The following is a 17120-nucleotide window of genomic DNA, read 5'->3' on the forward strand; positions in this document are numbered from 1 at the left end:
TTTATAATTATAAATGTGGTCATCATTTACGTTTGCGCAATTTCCGTCAGATGGCACCAGCGTAGCTGTTGCCATTAGAAGGCAATGTAGGTTGCCATCGAATTAATCACAAATTGAATTCGGCCATTACACTTTTTGCTTGTGAAAGAAAGGATCGATCCATTTGTACGTAAAAAAAATGGAATTTTGTGCGACAGCTACTACTTTTTTAACATGCTCATCAGATACGCGTCACAGCATGGGCGTATTATGGAATAAATGAATTTTAATCACGCTTGATTCATTTTTTTTTTTTTTAACTCGATCATTTTACGAACATAAAAGTTCATTTATGTTTCTTATTCAAAAAAATTCCAAATAGTTATCGAATGTATGGCGTTTTTGAATGTCCAATATATAAACTTATTCTCACAGTAACTTTAAAAAATACAGTTCTATTCGTAGTTCGAATATAGTTTGGATTTATGACTCATCAGACAACAGTAGTTGCTCGTTTTCGCAGGTCACGAATTCTATTTGACATTCGATTTGATTGTCCTATTCTACTGATCATAGGCAGTCCAATTCCACTGATCACGGTCTAACGTGTTTAAAATCTTCACTGGCAGTCAATTCGTTGCGCGGCATCAATATTTTCGCAATGCGCCTCAAGTATACATCGTACTTAACCGTGCAATGAACTATTAATAGCTGTCCACGGAGCATCGTTGTCGGTGGTTTGCCGTTTCTGTCACCGGATGATTGATGCTTCGGGATGAGCTCTCTCGCGGCTTCGTCTCGATAACCTTTTTTCTCTCAGGCGGTCACGATCGATCTCGATTTCGTGACTCGTAGCACAGGAAACGTGCATACGCGCGACCCGTCAAATCGGATACGCGATCTGCGGACGCTGGAAACATCGTTTACGCGCCCCGTTGTGGGGAGGTTAGTTACAGCTCTCGGTTGTACATAGTCGTGGGCGTAGCGGCGACTAACGCGATGCACTTTTTCAAACTAACTCCCCGCGAACAGTTCTATTAATGAATGGATCGATGACATCGACCATGTAACTACGATGCTAGGAAAAAAGCAAAATATGGAAACGAGTTGTAAAACTATCTCTGATCGTAGGATTCGAACTTCATAAACGACTGTTTGTATCGGATAGTTTGTCTGAATTTATTTCGATTTGCACGATGCCACCGTTGTCGTTGTCAGAATAAGTAAAGTATATAGATTCTGACAGAAACATGTATGGCGAAACGATTCCGTGGTCTCTGCAAAAACGTGGAACTCCAGAGATGCCTCGAAATAGAAAGTATTCTTACGCCACTGGTCGTGTGGCTAGTGCCATGTGTGAGCGAAGAGAAGGAGAAGAGGTGGTGGTCGAGTAAAGAGAGGGTTAAGCGGAGCCAAATGAAGAGAGAGAGAGAGAGAAGGAAGGTAAGAGGGAGAGTACGGGAGTGAGATACGAGAAAGAGAACGAAGATCGAAAGGGTAGGGGAACTCTGGCTGCAGTATGATAGAGGACTGACCCGAGCCAAGGTTGCACGGGTGACGCCATCAAGCTACTAGTGCATAATAGCGCCGCTCGTTCTGAGGCCGCCGCGACTGCGCTAAAATCGGAACTCGTTCTCTGCGTACCCTCCACCGCCGCTCTCTGTGCCTCTTTCTCGCGTTCTATACGTCGTTCCCCGTAGTTCCGCGGAGGCGCGCCACGCGGTTGAACGATTCCTCTTCTCTATTCGAAGAGAGAAGCGTTTTCTGCTTCCGAGCCGGTGCCAAAGAGGGAAGGTTAAAGAAAAAGGGAAAGAGAGAAAACGAAGCGAGCAAGGCAGACAAAAAGATGGGGAGGCAGGGAACCAAATTCTCGAGCTGCCTCTAAAAATAAAGAGAACGCCCCGTTGTTCTCAGGATCCGTGTACATAGGTTATACAAGAGAAAAAGAGGTAGCAGAGAGGACAAAGAACGAGAATAGGAGGAAAAAGAGAAATACAAAGTAGGAAGAAGGAAGGAAGGGAGGGAGCGAAAACAGACAGAGATAGAATGAAGATCAAGAGTAAAAGAGCGGCCGAGAACAGCTGGAGTGGATCGTGTTTACGCGCCGTATGACTGGCTAGATGAGTCAATCGTAGACCCGTTGTCTAGGAGTCGCGTGGTGGGGGAGCTACTACTTCACTGACCTATACCACGGACGTCGTATAGCGAAGGGAGAGACCGCTAGAGAGACGATGCATCGCGTATATACATGAATGTTTCGTGACGCATAGAACACACCGTCGCTGCCGTCTTACTCTTTCAAACGAGAGTCAGAGTTCCGGCGTGAGATACAGTTTAACGATCAATCTATTGACACTCGAACGTTTGCGTAATAGACAAGCTCGCGCTGCTTGGAAAAATCTGTTACACGTCAGGTCGAACTGTAATTCCTCGCCTTCTATCTCACAACCATTTCGGTTTTATTCTCTCACGTTCTCGAACAAGCAACTTAAGTACGGAAAAGAGGAATTAAAGGGGAAAATCTGAGAAGGAAAGAAGACGGACGAACAAGTGGCTTCCGCTCCGATGATAATGTTTTCGTCGACCACGTAGTCGATCGTTTCTTTCTGACAGCGTTGGCAGGAAGTTTAGACGAAACAGCCGGTAACGAGTCGATAGTTAAAAATACGTATAAAAGAGAGAGAGAGAGAGGAGTGGGGGGAGAGAGAGGTTAGGAAGGAGGATCGAAGTGATCCACAGAGTCGTGGCTCTCATGTATTTTGCGAGAATTTCGCGTTAGCCTTGCGGCCGGAAGTACAAGTATAGCAAGAAGGGAGGGATATAGGGAGAGCGCGAGAGAAAAAAACGGGGAAGCGGGAGGAGATGATCTCGAGCGCCTCTGGTGGGGAGATTCAGGAACGTACGAATCGGTAGTGGTAGTGGCAAGATGGGGTAAAGAGACGTGTAAACTGAAAGTGAAGACAACGCAAGAGGAATCTCTGCGTCTCTATACGAAGAACGGATTCTCACGTACACTGTCGTAACTCGAATAATTACTCGAAAAATAAATTCCACGCGAATGCATAGACATAGGTAGACACACGTAGACGCAGACACACACGGAGCAGAGAGACGTTAAAACGGATGATAGGTGATTATGACGAACGACTATGAACAGATGCAACCGGTAGAAACGATAGTCAGACGATCAATTTCAAGTATTGCGCTGTTTATATCGATATCCCGTCGTTTATCAATCGTGGAAGTCGAAGCGTCGGAGGTTTGCGCGAATTTGATTCTTTTTCCAAGGCAATGAAAATATACAAGTTGTAAGCAGCTGATATACAGTGTATGGGCGAGCGAGAAGAAAGGAAAAAAAAAAGAAAAGAGTGGAGAAAAGCGACAGCAGATATTTACATACATCGGGGACGTATCTATGTATGTGACGTTAATAGCCATGAACCCGTCATTTAGCGAGATGTCGCTGTATACACATACCGATACTCGCATTATCGGCAATTCATATAGCTAACTAATTGAAGACTCAGATACGCGCCAGAGTTATCGTACGATTTCCTTCGGACCAGTTACTGTACCAATAAACGCACCGTTATTTCTTCCCCAGATAGTGGTTATCTCCACGGCGATATTGTTTGCAACTGTGATCAAGGAATATAATGGAAGAAAAAAAGATCGATAAGGACACGATCGACAATGTTGATAATACCGATCGACGCGTATGGTATTTAATCGACGATAAACAATGATCGGCAAACGCTCTTATCCTCTTTCTCCGCTGATTTCCGTCCGATGGCGACTCGCACGAGAGGAATCATCCTAGCTCGCTATTACGACCCGAAAACATAAATTTCGATTATTCGTACGTGCGCACGTGTGTGTGTGTGTGTGTGTGTGTGTGTGCGTGAGCGGGCGCGCTTGCGTGCGTGTATAGGAAAGAAGCTGCTCACACGAACGACGAAAGAAACACGTCGCGGAGGATGTGACTGTAAAGCGAGTTCTCACGTACCAGGACTTCGAGGCGGAATTCCGCGTGCACCTAAGTGCACGAATGACCCTCAACCCGTCGAGGAGCGCAACGGCAGCGGAAGAAGGATGGTGTGACACGGTGTGAAGAAGAAAAGGCACCGAAACTGTTCGTACAGTATAAACAAAGCGGTCGTGGATACCAATATTTGTTTATGTGTGCATATGCACATACACGCATGCAGTGGTGCATGCGCGTCCGATACACAAAGACGAGATATAGGTTCAGGAACGACGTGTCTATAGCGGTATATAGGAGAATGCATATGCGCGCGTATCGAAGAATACGTCGAGAAAGAGAGAGAGATAGGGAGGAAGGAAGGTGAAGAAAAAGAGGATAGGATAAAGATGAGACTGGACACACGTAGAGTGTTGGTGGAGCATGGTAGCGACAGCGAAAGAAACACACAGAGAGAGAGAGTGAGAGAGAGAGAGAGGCAACAGCAGCAGTTCAGCGGGTGGTGGAGAAGCGGGTAGGAGGAGGAAGAAGACGAAGAGACGGAGGAGCGAGAGGTGGATGAGGAGGATGAGGTCGAGAGAAGGGGAGAGTTGACCTTCAGCTGCGCCGGGAAAGTCAGGCAGTCACTGACCGACAGACTAACTTAACTACTCTATCCTTCTCCTCCTTCTCTCTTCTCCACCACCATTCGCGACTGGCTAGTCCGATGCACCGTGTGCTGTACACATCCACCGTGTCTCCTTTCTCGTTCTATCTCTGTTTCGCCCACGGATGGATTCGAGCCTTCTCTTCCTTTCAACGTCCTTTCTTTTCCTCTTTGCTCGTTCTGTCTCTGTTTCTCACGTTCCTTCTGCATCTCTCTACTACCGCGTGTCTCGACGTCGAGCCGTTCTCCTCTCTTCTCTGCTCCCATTCCCTTTTTCTCTGTCTCTCGTTAGACCCAGACCCCCATCCCGGCCTATTATGTTACCCTACTGCCTCGGGATACTATCTTTAACCCCGAAACCCGTTCAAATTGCGAGCCGCTTTGCGCGCACGTGTATGAGCGCGCCACTCTCCGTACGTTCGTCGTCGCTCTCTCCCGGAAAGCACCCGGAAAGGGAGAAAGGGTGCGCACATCCCATGGAGAAGAATAGAAAACGCTGCTCCATGTCGCATGGGAAATCGAAACGCGAAGAGCGAATCGGAATTCGGTCTGCAAACTCTCCTCCTCGGGAGACGTGTCTACGCGTACACGCGTGCGTCTAAAAACACGCACACGTGTACGCCAGGCATACGTAGACACGTACGTAGGAGAGAGAAAAGGAAGAGGACGGTGCGCGAAGCGAGAGAAAGAACTCGGTGGCTGGGGTCCGAAAAGCTTCGCTTTCGTCGGGATCCGAGTCGAAGGACGTCGAGGTAAAAGTCTGCTCTTTGATCTTTCCACGCAAGAGGCAACGACGCGTCGAAAAATGCCCGTTCCCGCGCGTTCTCGCGCGCGATTGCAATAGACACCGTGGGCGGAACGCATTATTTCTCGGCCGTTTCTGTATTCCTCGAAGCGGCGACGCCCAAGTGGGGGAATACCACAACGCTTCTGGCCTGTCCGAAGCCTAACGAAAAGAACGAGATTTACGTCCGCAGAGTTCTCCGCCGCTTTTTCTACGCATCCACCTTGGCTGCCTATAAAACGTACGTCAAACGTGTGGGCCTCGCGATCCTCTGCCGATCCTACTTCCCCTCCGCCGCTTGCAAAACCACTCTTCCCTCTCCTCTTCTTGCCTCACCACCCCCTCCAGCCCCGTCTCACGAAACGGAAATACTTGGGAAAAATAGCAACCGAGAAGTTACGCTGAACGTGTTGCGGATACGCGTTTCCACTACGTGTGTAACACAGAGGACGGAGAGAATGTATTTTTGAAAATATCCACGCAGAGAGAACGCATTCGGGATTTATTTCGACGACAAGCTAACACGCCGCAATGGCCGATTAATAAAACGCCGATAAATTTCTTAACGACCGCAGAGCAAATCCGTTCCGATACGGAATATAGGAGGAAAACAGCCGCGTCTTTATATACACCGAGGTGGATATTTCTTCGGATCGAAGTATCGCGAGCGTGCATCGTTTGCAGGATACGTTTCTTCGCGAGTTCGTCGATCGTTCGATGGGATTCTTATTACTAGTTTCCTGCTGCACGTATCGCGGTGGGTAGCTCTTTGTAGCTGGCTCGTTGGTATCCGGAAGTCTCGATACTACGACGTCCGACGACCAACACGGTGCACCTATGTTCCTCGCAGCCCATTATTCCGCTTATAGGTGGACGTATAATATACGTGTCTGTGTGCATGTTGCTTCCAATGTACGTATAGCTGCAGCTTCAAAAGTATCACGCGTACGTACACGACTATATAGTTTCTATTTGAAAGATGCACGATGATACCGTATACATGGATACGCGATGCTGGTCGCTCGAGATTTCTGGAAACTAAAAGACCAGCGGTTTAGCGATGCATATAGGCTGCATTATAAATGCACAGGGCGTGCAGACGCGCGTTTGCATCTCCAGACTGGTCTAGCGCGCGTACTTAGCTACTTGGTAGTCATTAACTCTGTCGTCGGCAGACGTCGTTCGACAGAACATCGGGGGAATAAAAAAGCAGTGCATCGTTTCATCGTTAGACCTTGAATAAACACCATGAGTCGTTCATCTCCTTTACGAACTTCTCCCTTTTCGCGTTCCAAGTTTCTAACTTCTTGGAAACCAAGATTGTTTGACCAAAACTATATACTAAAACAATTAAAAGTGAATGCGTGAATCGGTACTATCGATGAAAGGAAATTAAGATGAAACGAAGATGAAAACGAGAGTGAAATAGAGGAGAACTGGCAGCCGAAGAATTACGTCGCGTTAATTCCGGAACAACAGTGCCGGGTTTTAGACGGTCATCCCGATACTTTCGGGACATCCAATCGAGAAACACATGGATTTGCGAGCGAAAGAGGCGTCTATATTCCCGGACCAATCCAACGCGTGTACTGCCTACGTCGCACGCATTCTTTTCGTTCGCCAGCGGACAGAGGTCAAGACGACGACGGCCGAATGGGAAGAATGCGTGACTCCTCTTCCGTCGTCGCGGACACGACGTGTGCGAGGTCAGTGACCATCGGCGCGCACTCTCGGTGGGCGCAACTTCTTGCAAGCGGACGAGGAAAGAGAGAGAGAGAGAGAGAAAGAGAGAGAACGAGAGAGAACGCGCGCCTCCTCGAAGAGAACCAACGGGAACGGCAGACACACGACCAACAGGGACAAGTCAGAGGGAGAGCGAGATGGGGAGAAAGAGAAAGGGAAAGAGAAGTTTCGTGGTGCAAAATACCCACGAGGATATTTAATAGTCGGCTGATACCGAATTTAGAGGCGGGACGAAGGTAATACCGCTGTCTTCTAGACCGGCAAAAGTGTCGGTTCGTATAAATTCCGACTGGAGACAGAGAGCAGAGCGTTAGCAGCAGCAGCAGCAGTGACCAAGGAAACTGGAACTTCGACCCTTTGATTTCGTGTCTCTTAATTGAGATCCGAGCGTAACGAGCCATCGCGACCCGTTCCTCCGGCTTGATTTATTTTCGGCTCTGTACACATATATTTTCGCGTAGCTATGGCGTTGGTTCCTCGACGAGTCTTTCCTCGACGCCGTGCACCCAATTCGAAAAAAGGGATCTCCGGTAGTTTATTCCGGGAAGAAAGAATCGAGATTCAGAGCAAAATTCTCGTACGTATTACGCAAGGAATTATCAGATAACGAGGTCGACGTCGTTGACGCGTTCGTATTAGCGTACTAGCAGGATCGACGACGCAGGCATAGGCGGTGCACCGTTGAAAATCAGACGGTGTTATCGCGTGACGGATAACCCAGGATAAAATTGTCAAAATCGTGCTTTTGCCCCTTCCCCTGCTATCGTTTTCAACGAGATTTGATAAAACGATCGCGCGAGATGATTTGGTTCAGTGGCATTGACATGTATTCATATGGAAGGAGCGACTTATCAATCGGTATAATAATTACAATAATAAGATAACGATTGCAACGAGAATGTAAATAAGTCGCTGCTTGGTGCGACGTTCCGATCCGACTGCGTTTGTTCGCGAGTTTTGCGATATTACATAATGCGACAGAAGAAAGAAAAAAGAAAAAAAAGAAAAAGAGAAAGAAAGAGGAAGAGAGAAAGAGGAATTTAAAATCGGAGAAATCGAAACGGACGGAAAGGCGCGCATTCAGCGAAAGTAGCGGGATTTCCATGTGGTTTTCGACGAATTCGTCGATATTGGGAAATGCCGTGTTTGTCGAGCGTTCCGAAAACGTGGTTGGTAACGTACTTAGGATGAGCGGAGAAAGCTAGTCGGCATTGATAAAGGCGACAACGGGATCCGGGGTCCGCGTTCGATGCCACGAAATGACGTATATCGGCCAGTTGGTGGCAAGGCCGGACTCGCGGAGATTTCCGTTGTAATAATAAAGCGGATGGGCGTTGCAGCGTGTACCGACGAAGAGACGATGTTGCTCCGGGGGAAAGCAGGCGTAACGAAGCGCAACTAAAGAGAAAGAGAAAGAAAAAGTAACCGTTCGAATCTCCGAGGAAGGAAAGAAAGAAGAAAAGAAGGGGAGAAAAGGAAAGGGAAAAAAATAGAGAATAAAAGTAGAGAATAAAAGAAAAGCGAGAGAAATAATATAGAGGACGGAAGATCGCGTGACACGAAAAGTTTCGTGCGCGCGGAACTACCACGTTCGTAAGTACTTGATGCCCGTTCACTTTCTCCGATAGTACTAGAGACAGCCCACCTCCTCTCCCCTTCCCGCATCTTCCTGTTCCTCCCCACCAGACCATATATATCCGCGGGTCTAGGCTAGCTCAGTAGGTCTAGGTCTAGGCTGGCTGCAACGTCGCGTGTGCGTGCAGTATGCACCGACGATGCAGCTGCGTGCATTCGCGCCACCGAGTGCCACGAATGAACGCGACACAACCGGAGAGAGAAGAGACAACACCATCGTCGTATATTCGTCGTGCTCGCTTGCTCTCGGTTGTTCGTGCTCGCGCTCGTCCCTTGCAGCACGGTGCGCATTATATTTAGACGCGAACGTGTGTGCGTGAATTCGCGTCCGAGAGACCCGCCTCGGTTAGACCGGCGTCCATCGTCGTCTCTTTTTCGCTCTCTCCGCCTCTCTTCTTCTCGCTTTCGCTTTCTCGCTGTTCTCTGTTACGCGCGTCTCTTTCTATTGCCAGTTTCGTTCCCCTTTCTCTATATACGATGCTTTTCTTCTCCGTTCGTCGTCCGTCGGTCTCGCTTTGTTTCTCCGTTGACTGGAACGACGACGACGACGACGACGACGACGATGACGACGACGACGACGACGACGACGACGACGACGACGACGAGACAACGGGAAGGAGAGCCGGTCCCCATGGAGCGGAGTGGAGCCGAGCGGAGCGCCGGAAATGAATCATTTGAAATTGTCAATTTTCGAGCGTGGTTCATGCGCGGTACGCGTGAGGAGCGTACACGTGCCTACGCATGGTCGTATGCTGCGCGTTGGCCCTTCGCATTGAAACCGAGAAGGGAAGAAAAAGAGAGAGGAACGGGCGAAGAGAGGAGAGCGGGCGTTAACGATCGGAACGCGGCGAGATCACAGAGAGATGCGTATTACCGAGGAAGTGCTTTAACACCCGCAGAAAAGATCGTCAAAGGATTGCGTCACACGGTATACGGATGCTGGCCTACCGGTATGAGAACCGACTTTTTCATCGCTCGCAATTCGTGCCGCGTTGCGTAACCCCTTCTTCTCTTTTCCTTCGGCTAATCTCCCTTGCCGCCGTTGCTCTCCACCGTGCGCTGCTCTTCGCGATAACGGTGTTGCCTCTCGCGCGCGTTCGTCAAACCAGCTCGATAAAGAGGCGATGAGCGTGAAATCTGCTGATCGAAGCGAAAGAAAAATTCGCGCGTATGCCGTTTCTCTTTTCGATCACACGCGTCCACGTGTATAATATACCGTTGTACCACATGACTTTTCGCTCGCTCGTGAAATTGCTATTACGAATCACCGTTCGAGTTTCTTACGAAAATATTGTGACGGATATCGTTGTGTAAATATAACGGTGACGCGTTACGTAAAAGTCGATCGGCCTTTTCCTGCTGGGTATGCACGGGACTCGCGACGTATATGGGACGAACATGGCTCGTTTCAGAGAACAGTGTCGAAGGCCTGCGGCCGAGATAACGAGAATCGAAGGAGGAAAGCAAGAGAGACGGCTGTACCGCCCATGGTCGGATGCACGCGAGACGAGATCGACGAACAAGGAAAGGGAAGAAAGGAAAAGGGACGAGGAGAAAGGCTACGCGGAAGAAAGCGCGTCGTACGAGAACGAAAGTGAACGTACACTCACGGGGATTTTATATTGCGCGTATGCAAATATGTACCCTGCAAGTTCGCGATTCACCGAGCAGACTTTTAACTGGAAGGTGGGAGTGGGACCGGGACCGAGACCGAGAACAGTTCCGCGTACGAGCGAGGAACGAGGAAGAGGACGGACGAGGAGGACGAGACGCGCGGGAAGACGACGTTAGAGGCAAATAAAAATGTTGGCGATTCGCGAGACGAATCGCGGAAACGACGAGGAAACGTTTAGAGGAAAATCTAGAGATAGGTAACAAGGATATCACCGCGAGATTACACGATGTTCTTTTTCTTTTTTTCCATGAAACGTGACACGAAAAACAGTCGGAGGAACGTGGAAGGAGATCGCTCGGAGATTTTTGCATCGTGTTACGTGGGATGGAAAGAGCGAGTGCGAAAGGAGGAAGGACATTGTCGCACGTAAAAGATCGTACGCCACGAGGAGAACGTACGATCGAATAACTCGAAACACCGAGAAAGAAAGAAAGAAGCAGTTATAGGGGACCGGGAAGAGCGGAAAGAAGGACGGAGGAACGTAGTGACGTCGCTCGTGACGAGTGCAACGAGGAGCACGCTAGCCGCGATGCATTCGTGGAAGAACGGAGTGCGAGCGGGACGGAGCGATCACACGAACACGCGGGGAGACGGAAGAGAGGTCGACAACGAGAAGAGGGGTGTAGCGACGTCGAGAAAGGACGCGGTGGTAGAGCGTGAGCGCGGAGAGCGTCGGAGAGGGTCAATGGAGGGAAAGAAAGAGAGGTGCAGAAAGGCAGAGGGAGGTCGTGCGAGTAGAGAAAAAGAGAGGGAGAGAGAAAGGAAAGACAGACGGGGTGAATTGCCGGCGACAAGGTCACCGTCTATACCTCGCTAAAACCGCCGATACGTGCCTTCGGCGTTATACTCGCGTGGTACTCTAGCTGCAGTTCTTTTCCCTCTCCCCCCTTGCTCCTCTGTGCCGCGATCCCAGCCCATCGTACCCCACCGCGCCCCTTCGCGACGCGTCGTCTCTCTCTCTCTCTTCCACGCTGCCCATCTCCTTTCTTCCTCTTTCCTCGATGCAGTCTCGCGTATACATGTGTATCACCGGCTCGATGCGTGTGTGCACGCCGCCGCGCACATGTGAGGGCGTGCGTGAGCTAGTATAATAGGAATAAGGAAAGTGATCCTCATGACGGACGATGCCGGGACTCTGTGCGTCGTTGCAAGGAACACGCTGGAAATTCGACTGCGACCAACGAGACGAGAAATTATTTGCACGCGGCGAGATCGACGTCGGTGAAAATGTTTTCGCTGGCAATTAGCGCGACGAGTTAAGAAGTCGGTGGAATCGATGCTGGGGGGAAAGGATCGATATCTTCGACAACGATGAGATCGATTCCCCCACGAAAGTAATCATCTACCGTACGAAATTGTCGCTATCGAATCTCGATCGAGTTGTTATCGTCCTTCGTTCGATGGCGATAAGAAAATCGGATAATCGGAAAACCAATCATCGGATCGATCATCGTATTATCGTGGTATTATCGAATCGGTGGAGCGAGAAGCGAAACGTTTTCGCGAGAAGAACAGAATCTACGTAAATCGAAACGTCGTCGAAAAAGGTGGAAAATATGCGCGAGACAGGGAGAACTGGGCGAAAGGTTAAGACGAGCAAATCGGACGTGGCGCGATAGTGGTCTTCGAACCGGTAGTAGAAGAAAACGGGGAGGGTACACGAGGCCTTGAAGAGGCATCGTTTATTCCCCGCTCGCGAAGCTCCCCCTGCTGCCTCGCTTGTTTCATCCTTTGCTCCGATTAATTTTATCGTGACAACATCATCGGCGCATCGCAAATATTTTTCCCGCGGATTTGCCGGTCGAGAAGGTTCGCGGGGAACAATTCCCTTCGGTTAATCGATTCGGCTCACCGTCTCGTCGATAAGCCGGATCAACCAGCGATGACTTTTACACGCGGGACGGCCGCAGGACAGGGAAAAAAGAGCGAGAGAAGACGGAGAGAAAGAAAGAGAAGTCTGTCCGGTTGAGAACCGTCTGGTGCAACAGCGCTATGCATTTTTGCCGGCGGCGGCGGCGGCGGTGGCGGCGGCGGCGGCGGCGCTCAACACACATTCAACAACCTCGACTGAGTGTACGATAGTGTGCATGCTTCTATTACGTGTATGCGTGCGTGGATACGTGTGCGTGAACGCGCGCAACACACCGCACCTACACGGTCGCGGACACCGACAAGTGCGCACACAGAGGAACTCGCTCTGATAATACGTACACTGCAAATATACAATACTACAATACATACGTCGGTAGGGGCAGAGACCCAGGAAGGACGCTTACTGCGAGGCTTGGCTGGCTGGCCGGCTGCCTGTTCGCCCGGCTGCCAGCCTCTGCCTCTGCCTCTGCCTCTGCCTCTGCCTATCTGTAAAACCCGTGTCTCGTTTCCTTCTCCTTCTTTCTCCTCTCTTTCTTTTTCTTCGTCCCTATATCCTTTCCCCCTTTACCCCTTTGCTCCTTCCTCTGTTTCCCCCTTTCTTCTACCCCGTGTACTTTTTTCTTCTCTGCCGATTCTTCGTCTTCTTCCTTGCCTACCAGCAGGGGGGCAGCGGGCCGAAAATCGACGCGCAAAATATCGCGCCACTTCCGGACGCGGCCATTTACAAATTCACCGGGACGACGGCATGCGATCACTCTCTCTCTCTCTCTCGCTCGTTCGCTAACTCGCTCGCTCGTACGTGCCTTTTTTCGTATTCAGAGGCGGGAACCGCCGAACGTTTACCGGGTGACACGCTGAGTTTTTGGACACGTATCCCGGTAACCGCGAGACAGCCTTTCGATTCTCCTCGTCACGCAGTCGGGAATTCGTTTTCCGGTTTCGTCTGGCGTGACGTTGTGTTCGCGCAGGTTGAATGGTGCGCGTCGTTGAAAGTGAAACGTGAAATGTTATCGCGTCGCGCGCGCGTTAACGTTTCGTTCTTTAACAGCGTGTCCATACTTTTTAGATACGTTTTCGAGAATGAAAATTTTCGGTCGAATAATTTACCGCCGTAACCTTCTCCTCACGGTATCGTAACGAATGCCGGAGTTCAATCATGCTCATAAATATTCAACGTGGCTCGCTGTTACAACCAACTACGCGGTTATTGTCGAGCCCGTATCACTTTCGATTACGCTTTACACGTAGTCTACGTACCGGTACGAAGACTCGTAAAATAGGAAAATTATCAACGAAAAAGGCGTATAACACGCGAATAACGATAGTCTCCCTGGAGAATGCCTGTTCTCTATGAACGAAAGAAGACGCGAACGTGCGCAGCTCGCTCGTGTAATACTGTACGCGGTGTCGATTGCTCCTTTGAAAATCGTGTCGAATTCACGGCGGAACGTTGTTTCCTGCTTTCGCGGCGGTTTTTTAAACTCCGTGGTGTCTTGGCCTACTATAAAATCCGACACCGTTTACGTTTCCGGAGCGCGAAGAAGACATTAATCAGCACCCGATGCGATGGCAGCGTAACCGTCACGTGCGATCGGTGTGAATGCACTTTTTGTTTCAACACATTCGCTTTCTATGTCGTTTTTTTCTTCTTCTTCTTTTTTTCTCTCCTCTCGACAGTTTCTCACTCGCAACGAGAAAGAAACTCTTTACAGCAGCCTTGCTTTACGAATCGATTAACATAATAATCGTTCTCTCGCTTTCATAGACTCGGAACTCTGATATACATTCGATGGTGGTACGGACGAAAGGAATTTTCGCGATATTCTATTTTAAATACGGACGCAGGCCAGTGTTATCTTTCACGGAAATATCGGGTTTCGTAGCGAGGAGGTGAGCGCATGGAGCGCTATGTCGACGGAAAAGGCGATTCCCCGCTACTAGGCCAGGAAGTAGACCGGCGCACCCCTTCCTAGTCGACCTAGACCTACACCTAGACCTAGCCTAGCCTAGCCCAGCCTATCCTAGCCTAGCTTAGCCTAGCTTAGCCTCAGCCGTGGCGCTTGTTTCGCTCCTTTTGTTTTTGCTCGCGCCGCCTTTGTTGCACCTGCTTGTTCGCCGACTGCCGATGGTGCCGTGCTGCTTTCTCGCCCGTTGGACTTTTCCTCTCTTCGCGGTGAGAAACGAGGTGAGCGGGGCTAGTTAAGCAAACGCTACGGCGCACTTTCGCGTTCGAGTTATCGCGAGAAACCGGACAACGAGTTTACGATACGATAATTTCGTGCTAGTTGTACGTCAACTCGCGCCTGTGGAATTTCTTTGGTTACCGTAACGCGGCTGGTCGCGCGTTTCGTCCGGCAAACGCAAACTGAGCGCACGACACAGCCTCGCTTTCTATGTGTTTCATCGGCGAGCACGCTTTCGCGTAACGCGTTAACGACGCAGCTGATTTCCCCTGACAAGTGCGTCCGCCGATGTATCGCCTCGTGAAAAGTCGTTCGTACAAAAGAATAATCGTATCTCGTGAGAGAGGTACGTACATACCTCTATGTGGCGAGAAAAGTCGTGAAATATATTCCGCGTACGGATCGCACCTGCGAGGTGTACGATCGAGAACGTACGAAAATAAATCGTAACGCGGCCGCGGTCGTCCTCCGGCGAATAATCGCGATCGAGGAGAAGCCTCGAAGCGAGGAGGATCGACCTGTGCGAGGAAACCAAGTACCGTACGAACGACAGCGTACGTATATAACCATACGCCCCGCCTAGTCGACCTAGACCTAGACCCAGTCTATGCTCAGAATCCACTCTGCATCGTGTTTCGTTCCTTTATTTTTACTCGCTGCTATTCGCTGCTATTCGCTGCTACGCGAGGCGTTACGTAACAACACGCACGACCCTTTCAGCACGGCCATCGCCTGAGAAACCGTATTTTCTCCTCCGCAATTTTTTTTCCCACTACACATACATCCGTCTATCCTCTCTATCTCATCTTTGTTTCTTCTTTTAATCCAAGCGGTCTTCCGCGATAATTTATAGGAAACCGAAATATCGCCGACCGATGTTCAAGATCTCGTTACACGCCTTCCGAAAGAAAAGAAGAAAAGAAAAATAGATCGGTCGCGACCATCGTATCTAACCAGGTTTCGATCTCGAGGATGTCGCAATCATACAGAAAACTATCTCGATCGTTTAGACCGGTTTCTAACGGCTGATAACGAGCACCTGTGTAAGTGGCTTCGCTTACGTCGTAGTTAACCGTGCGAAACGTTCGCATCTTAATCTCGTAGCAACGACCGGGATTTTTTCCAAGACAGGTTCGAATCGCTTTCCGTCCTACGTTGACAATACACGCTTATCCGGCTTACATCGAGGCAAACACCTGTCGAATTCTGCCTTCCGACTAACCCTTCCGATCGATCGAGTAGCTTCCTTGAATTATTAAGAAGTAGATGAAGCACGCGTTTTATTACAACGAGAAAGCTCGCAGAATAATAAAATTCGTGGAATTCGCGTGACGAGTCGAGAACCTAGCCAAACCGTGAATTTCGTTCGGCATCGGTGTTTTTCTCTGGTCGGGCGACTCACAGTCGCTTGTTATTCGACATCGATCGCCGGAGCAGCTCGCCGTGCGTTCTATTTTTTCTTTGATTTCCCCGATACCACCTTAAACCACCTCCGCCGTCGTCGATTCGTCGCTCTCTTTCCCTCTTTTTCCCACCTTTCGTTTTTCCTCGCCGCTGCTGCCGCGTTCGGAATTACGTCGGCGGGGCTCGCGTCTGGCAATCTTTTAAAAATATCCGGACGAGTACTTGATCTAGGGCAACCAGGACATCCTCGATCCGCGCGAGGTTGCTCGGCCGAGTCTCGGATACGCGCGCGTGTTTCCCTGCATTTTTTTCGGTCGACGCAGTTGCCAAAAGTTCGCATCGCGCCGCGTTGAAAAATTCGGCGCCGAATCACATGACAGGTTCCGGGAAACCGTGTTACACGTCCTGCTCGAACAGAAATAAGCTCGAAATCACGCGTAGCTGTTTTCGAAATCGTTCGTCGAACGGACGGATCAAAGGAACTCGGAACAACCAAGGAAGACGAAATTCGACGAGAACCAGCTTTTTATTCCGATACGACGACGATCGGCTTAGAACGCTAATCGATTCCTCGTCGATTTCGTTCACCGTGTTAATTAATATTTACGAATTCTAATGAAAGATCAGACGTCGTTTTGACACGCGGTCGAAGCAAAGTCGCGACTCCGCTGTGACGGTGTACAACTTGGCACCTTTGTACTTCTAATAATGTAATTCGCACTAGCTTGTGATTCTGCCGTTGGAAATATAACACCGTCGCATTCGTAGAACGTTACTGGTAGTTATACAAAATCGTAAGGCCGTCGTACGATATCGTAAACGATCGTTCACCGCTTCTACCAATCGGTCGAATCGCGAGGTATTACGTTTTCATGACACAGGACGCGCGGTAAAAATATTTTTGCCGCGATGCAGTCGTGATTCGCGCCACAAAGAGCCGTTAAAATCTACCGCGGTCTTCCTTTTTCTTTTTTTTTTTTCCCCCAACAAACTCGACATTTTAATCGAGTCACGACTAAAAGTACGGAAAAAGCTCGACCGATGAATCAATTCTGCCGCTGTGTGAACGAAAGCAGCGGTAGGATAGCCCGAGTTGAATAAATTATAAACGCGAGGAGCGACGCGTTTGGTCGATTTTCGAAGGCAGATGGAACGTTGGCAGAAACGGGCTGCAGCCGGCTCGCAACCAACGAGAAGGGTTAATCGGGATTTGATCG

The 17120-nt window shown here is 49.5% G+C and overlaps 2 protein-coding genes across 6 annotated transcripts in view; both read right to left on the bottom strand.

Annotated features, from left to right (window-relative positions):
* The window catches only part of LOC132904961 (spectrin alpha chain), a 225218-nt gene that overhangs the window by 12564 nt on the left and 195534 nt on the right, over positions 1 to 17120 (bottom strand). The gene's annotated exons all lie outside the window — the stretch shown is intronic.
* LOC132904967 (ecdysone-induced protein 74EF-like) overlaps positions 1 to 17120 on the bottom strand; it is a 143882-nt gene that overhangs the window by 3706 nt on the left and 123056 nt on the right. The gene's annotated exons all lie outside the window — the stretch shown is intronic.

This window comes from Bombus pascuorum, chromosome 3 (genome assembly GCF_905332965.1).
Source record: "Bombus pascuorum chromosome 3, iyBomPasc1.1, whole genome shotgun sequence".
Classification (NCBI taxonomy): domain Eukaryota; kingdom Metazoa; phylum Arthropoda; class Insecta; order Hymenoptera; family Apidae; genus Bombus; species Bombus pascuorum.